The sequence below is a fragment of the Takifugu flavidus genome, chromosome 7 (genome assembly GCF_003711565.1).
Source record: "Takifugu flavidus isolate HTHZ2018 chromosome 7, ASM371156v2, whole genome shotgun sequence".
Classification (NCBI taxonomy): Eukaryota; Metazoa; Chordata; class Actinopteri; order Tetraodontiformes; family Tetraodontidae; genus Takifugu; species Takifugu flavidus.
In genome coordinates, this window is record NC_079526.1 from 3,078,899 (window position 1) to 3,085,824 (window position 6,926).

A 6,926-nucleotide genomic window follows, 5' to 3' on the forward strand; every position below is an offset into this window, starting at 1 on the left:
CTCTGATTTCTGTGGAAACTGACCATATCTCTGCAAGCAAATGTCAAACATTTGTCAGTGGAGTTCAAACTGGACGATTCTTTGTGAATGAGTAATGCAAAATGAAACCGATGCAGGCCTCAGAGTTTGTGAGATATGTTTGGATTTGGCAGATCATAAAGTCATTTTTGCTGTAAAATACAAAAGCTTATTAATGGAATATGAATCCAGCAAGAACTTTTATTAGTTATTTAAGATTCTTCTGATTAAATCTTCCATCCATGGACTTAAAGATGTTCTGCTCTATACAAATGATGTTCCTAGACTTGCAGAGCATTAGCAGCTCAAGAGTGTGTGTTGAACATCAGCCCTTCCATCAGAATTACTGGGTACTTGGTTCCCACTTCCCTTCCAGGACCTACTGCGTGCTTCTGTCGTCTCAATGTTGTTTGCATTTCAACAGCAAACACACCCTGAAGACTAAATTTAGTCCAGTAATCTAAGCAAAGAAGCACTGCTGGCTTTAACCTTGGTTCAGTTGTCATATACTCATGAGCAAAATACCTGAGCTTAATCCTGGATGAGCACACGTTATTTAAAGATGCTCTTTATGGTGGCCGATAAACACCTGATGTGCGAATGATAGATTCTGCAATAGCACCTCAGTCAACCGACGGCACCTTATTTACAATGATTGTTTTTGGCGGCTCTCGTGAAGCCAGATGAGATTATTCACCTCTCGTCTGAGAATTTGATCCTATCGTCCCGACATCGTCCTCAAAGTATCTAAAAATAACCCTCAACACATGGTTGGGAATAATGTGTGAGGAGGAGATCCACATTGTTAAAATCAAGAACTAGGGGGGTATAAATAAACCCTGTTATCTATTTAAAAATCTCTATTTAGAGTGGACTTGCTGGTATTTGAGAATGAAGGGCCTCATTCCAAACACTTTGTTCTGACTGACGTGCAGATTGTACTCCTCCTAAGACACGCGGTGGAGGTAAACACATGCAGGTAAACTTACGTAATGTTCATGTAACATCTGCTTGTGTTGCATTCAGGCGCTGCTGAATTTACAGAACTAACGCAGGAACCCTACAGAGGCTCTGAAAATTACACGAAGACAACATATTTGTGTCAGATGTGCGCAAATGAATGCCAGCCTTCTGTTAGCGCAGTGTTTGGGATCTACAATGCACATCTGCTTCGTATTAAGTCAAATACCAGGGTGCTCACAGTCTTGGTGTTACAGCTACACTCATAACTCAAATGGCCATTAGATCAGCTCTCAAAAGTAAAAATAACACATCAAGAATACTGAGCACAAAACTACACAGCAAAGCATGTTTTCACTCAGTGATGGTGACTTCCCTTTCAGTGATGACTTATATGTACAGTACTGACACTGAAACACAAGACAAATGACTCTTTTCAGTTGTTTTTTGGTGTTTTTATTAGTTGCAGTATGTTGGGATCTCTTGGCCACTGTGGAACATCCAGTTGTGACATCATTCACTCAACTTCTCAATCTCTACATTAGGATTGCTTTCAGCTGTTTCGGCCCAGTTTCCATTGCTGCAGTTTTACAAACTTTAAGGTCACTTTAAAAGGACTTTTGTTGGCAAAGGTAGAAAAACAGGTTTTGTTTCAGGCCTTAAATGTATTTATATTATATAAAACCAAGTTTACAAGAAGAAGCAAGAATATTCAAGTTTTTTTTCCCTCTGAAACATCATTAACTGCAGATGAGAGCAGCACATTATATAACTACAAAAAAAAGCACGTGGAGAGCGCAGACTGGCAAACAGCTCATTTCCCCACATATTGTGACTTACACCCATAGTGTATATACAGTATATAACAGACAGGCAAACAGAACCTCCTTGGTAATAAAATGGCAAAAATAATCTGAAGTTGGAAAAGGACACAGCACTTGAGTGTCTAGCATGGACCTGCTCTCTTTTTAAATATCACCACCTAGAAGGCAGGGTAAAAGGAGCGGCGTCGGAGGAGGTGCGAGGCGCAGCTTTGAATAACATCTCTGATCAAACGTCATCAACACCTGCTGAGCAATCCAGCGGGAAAATCACACATTGAGCACAGGTCTGACACTGGAATCCAAAACCTGTCTGGATACAAAGACACATGATTATGGTTAAAAATGACGTTATTCATCTGCTGACAACTCTCTAAATCTTTTTACTGTCTGCCATCCTCAGAAGCAGTGACCCTAAGATCCCCTCGAAAAGTTCTCATCAGTGTGTTATGTATAATAAAACAGGATGATGGACATGCAAGAGGCATAAAACTGTCGTTATGGAGGTCAATTGGTTTCATGCCTGTGGCTCACGAAGGTCAGGCAGGACACATGACATCAACCTTATCTGCATTCAAGACAGAAAAATCATCAGTGCCTCAATGATCGTGTCTGCTGACTGTCAGCAATAAATGTTACAGTAATGTCATCTTCTCGATTACTTCATCTTCCAATCTGCAGCAAACTTACTGAAATCCTGTTTTTCTAACCTGCCTCACATGTCAGTGTCTTTTATAAAAGACACCAATTGTGTAATATTTTGTATCATGTGGCACCACATAAGAAAAATAAGCAGCCAACATCATAGATGAAAATTTGTCTTTTTTAAAAATGCTTAATAATGTCAGAAATGAGAACAACGGGGGAAACATACATTCAGATTATAAACAATACTGACTGGTATTAGAGGATTAACAGTGATGCCAACTGCAATAGAAGTGAAACCCTTGTCACCTGTATTCCCATCTGTTCCTCTTTTTGGGAATATTAAACCTGTCTGAATTACCTCAATATGACAATATACAGGCTTTAGAGGCTTTTTTAAAACCTCATATATTTGCCCTTTAGGGAATAATACTGCATTTATGCCTACATACTATATTAAGGAAAGAAATCTTGAAGCACAAAGACATATTTTCAGAGTTCAATCACTGGCTGGAGCCAACCTTAAATGTTGTTCAGTTCTGTCTTTAGACTCCCGGTGAGGCTGAAACCACCCGACTGGCTAATTACTGTTATTAACAGGGTGGAGGTACGGTAATGAGGTACTAATGGTTCGCTTACCAACAGATCAACAACACTGGACAACGTCACTAATATACACTATAAATGATGCATATTTAGAACTATTTTCCTGTGACACACAGGACATAAACTGTCTAATCTGCTACTAAATTGTCAACTTTTTTTTAACAAATACATTGGAAATCATTAAGGTTTCAAGAGTCACGTCAGGAGTATAAATAATTCTTGAGTCAAATTTTTTGTTAAATCGGATTTTGAGACTGGCTGTGTTGTCAGAGGGATGTTTTTCTATCTTTCTTGCAATACACTTCTCAAAACTTGACTGTGAGTGGAATGCAGGATTACATAAGTGCCACTGTGAGGATCATCCCTCAGCATTCTCTAAAACCTTTGTTGCTTAATAAGGCTTCACTGATGAAATTAAGGGGCCAGCCAAAAGGCCACCTTAATAATGTCTTGAAAACAAATCACTTTACTTGAGGCCTTAACTTCATTAGACCGATGCATCACGGTTGCCGGGAGGATGTGTCTGACCCATGGCCGGTGAGGCAGCGATAAGCCTTGCTGACAGCACTGATAATGGAAGACTAGAATGAATGATGTCGGGAAAATGATCACACCCAAAGCATTCCAGGCGTGGAATACCTGCTGATATATTTGACCGTCACACCACAAAACTTCTCCCTCGTCTACCTTCAAGGTTAGACAATGGACAGGGGTCAAGATGACGGAGCAAGGTCATTATCCTTTCTTCATTATGAACGCCTTTATTTCGTACAGTATGTTGTCGAAAGTCCTTGTTAAACTCAGCGAGTGGGTTCGTTCTGCATGACAATCCTAAACTAATCAATACATTTCTGTCATTCTGTGACAAACCCTGGAATGTAAAACTACAAGCCCTGAAACAGCCTGAATAGTAACATACCGTAGTTGTTGTGGTCTGGGTAATTGTCAGCTAAATTCAAAATAAAAGTGTTAATTAAACATGTGTCTGTTTTGGAGATATTATTGGGAAACTGGGGAATAGAACTAATTAGAAATAGCCAATATTTAGCCCCTCAAATGAGCAAACAAATAAACACTACAGTACAAGGTCGTGAAACAGTGAGTTAAAGGAAAAGATTACAAATGTAACAGATCAAAGAGAAGTAGCCTGCTCATAATTTACAATTAAACAAGTTTCCTACCAGAAAATGACGTGAGAATATTTGTAATCGGTTTAGCTTTAACTAATGACATCAAGGCATCTTTTCTTATGCTGTGTAATGTTTCACATGACTTTACATATTGGCCCGATCCCCCATGATTCATTTCTGCTTTAGAATTAAAATATCAGTAGTTTTAGGCCTTTTTTGGGGTGAATGATGACAGCGAAGATGATGTGATTCGCTAGAAACGTTTATGGTTTCCTGCTTGCTGGTCAGAGACAGAAAGAATGGTCTATATAATATGTATTAAGATGTTTATAATCTAAAAACCTTAAAGTAATGCTTGAATTGTTTGATTACACACTATATACAATAAGGAAACAAAATGGCAAAATCCAAAAGTCCCATCAGTTATAAGGGTTTTACGCCATCATGATTAAAGGTTCTCTGTTTAACAAAACTATAAACCTAATTTTGTGGATTTATAGCCAGTGTTCCGAGAATATTTAACTTTTCCATTAGCAGATAGTAGTGAGTGCAAAGACCTCATTCTTAGTTTTTTCAATCCATTGAGCGGCTGAACTTTTGCTGTGGTCACTGTATGGAAAATAACGTGACGTGCAGCTTATTGATTTTACCATGTAACTCAGACTGTAACTCCCCCATTTCACCCTGCAGGCTGTATTCACCATCGACATGCTCCACATCTAAAAGTGAAGCTGCAACATGCAAAACTACTACACTGTGCAGATCAAATAGTAATTTAAATGTCTGTCCTGCAATCTAGTTTATAGAAATTAAAACCTTTTCAAATTTTCCATATACTATAAAAGGAAATACATACCACTGTGGCCACTGTTTGTTAAAGCTAGATGGGTCTGCATGACGATTACAATGTTCACCAGTTTGGGTACAGGAAATCTACTTGTGTAACATGTTTTTTACTTTGATTAGTCCAGAGCAGAAAATGGCTGAGGCAACATCTATAATATGTATAGCAATAGAATATTTGTACAGGCACATCTAATGTTCTTTGATTTATTTGTTGTAGCTTTTTGAAAGCTGGGTATTTGCATATAATTAGGTGAGGATTGATGCTGTCATGCTGCATTTGCAAGCATTTAACAGTCAATTTAAGCTTGTTGGACAGTTATTTAAACAGATGGCTTCAAAGAGTATAAAGTTTTTGGTATAGACTTAATGCATTTCTACAAGTTGCTTTTATTCAATACATTACTGATGAAGTTTGTAAGTGTATGTTTTTCCCCCAGTAAATAAATGAGCGCTGTGTGTTTTATGGATTTTAGTTTACGTTTAATCCTTGTTGGATTCTTCACGGGCTTCAATTAATGATCACCCTGAACATCAGGAACATTTAATTTAACAAGTGCTGAACTGCGATGAGACTTTTAAGATGTTATTCCAATGTTTTTTGTAGGATTCTTATTGTGTGTATATGTTAGTGTGTATGTTTATGTGATCGTGTGATGAGTTGTGCTTATTCACCTGGCACAGCAAGAACACTGGGACAGGGCTGCTTGACAAATATCAAGGTCAAACGTTATGACCTCAGCGGGCCCACATGTTCAAGAAGTCAAGGAGAAAGGATGTTCTGGCCCCTTTTTGGGTAATTCTTAAACTTTGCATTCATTTCTCTAACAGACACGAAAGGTCAACTGACATGCTTTAGATTTAAAATGAATTTTATCCAACTGTCTTAATTAAGAAATTTAAACACCCCCAATCATTGAAATGAAACAGTTTTTTTTTTTTTTAGAGTGGGGGTATTCTAACATGTCTTGGTATTTATACACTGTGTAGGGGCTATCCTTAGTGCAGCACGCCACATAAAAAGAGCTCACACATGCCAGAATCCGTCCACAACCTGTCTCAGAATGCTGCACCTCCAGGTTAACCTCATATGTGCAAATCCCGGCTAGGTCTGTTGTCACTTTAGGATCAATAATCTCACAAAGCCGTGCACTGCAATGTTTACTTTAAGCAGCCATTGGCTGGTTTTCTCCTGTCTGAATGTTCTGATTACTGCGATAAGGAACAAAAGATACACACGAAGAGTGTTTCAGATTAGGAGTCATTTAGATAAGCGTGTTTATGAGGCCATATAAATTCACAGCTATCAGAGCTGCTGGATATCTGTGACAGCCTATCTACAGTTTTTGGTTGATTTTATCATATTGTTGAGTACCAAAATAATTGATGCTACTCGTGTGCGTTTTGATACATTTTTGTGTTAGACTGGATGAAGCAAAAATCTTACGATATAGCAACGTTATTATGACCCTCTGACTTCTTAGAAGGTCATTTTGCAATCAACAAGCTTGACTACTAACTGATGTGTAATCATTAACGGTCACCTCTTTACAAGTCAAATATTCCTAGTTGTTTAAATCCCCCAAATATTTAGAGACGGGTCAATCTTTTGTGGTGTGTAATTTAGGGTTAAAAGGTTTAGGTGTCTTGTGTGAATTCTGTGTGTAGAACAACAGCAAGTACTACATATCTGTGATGAAAAGGATCGATCATTGTCTGGGGTAAAGATTTTCATCCCCCACTGGCTGCTCATGTAAATTATGGCCATACTTGTTCTTCCAGTCTTAAACAGTGAAACAGGTGCTCACATGCACACTACATGCTACAACCTTTTTTTGTTTTGTTTTTTTTAGCAACCTTGTGTAACTAGACTACTTTTTGGGAAATTAAATGGTTTATTCAT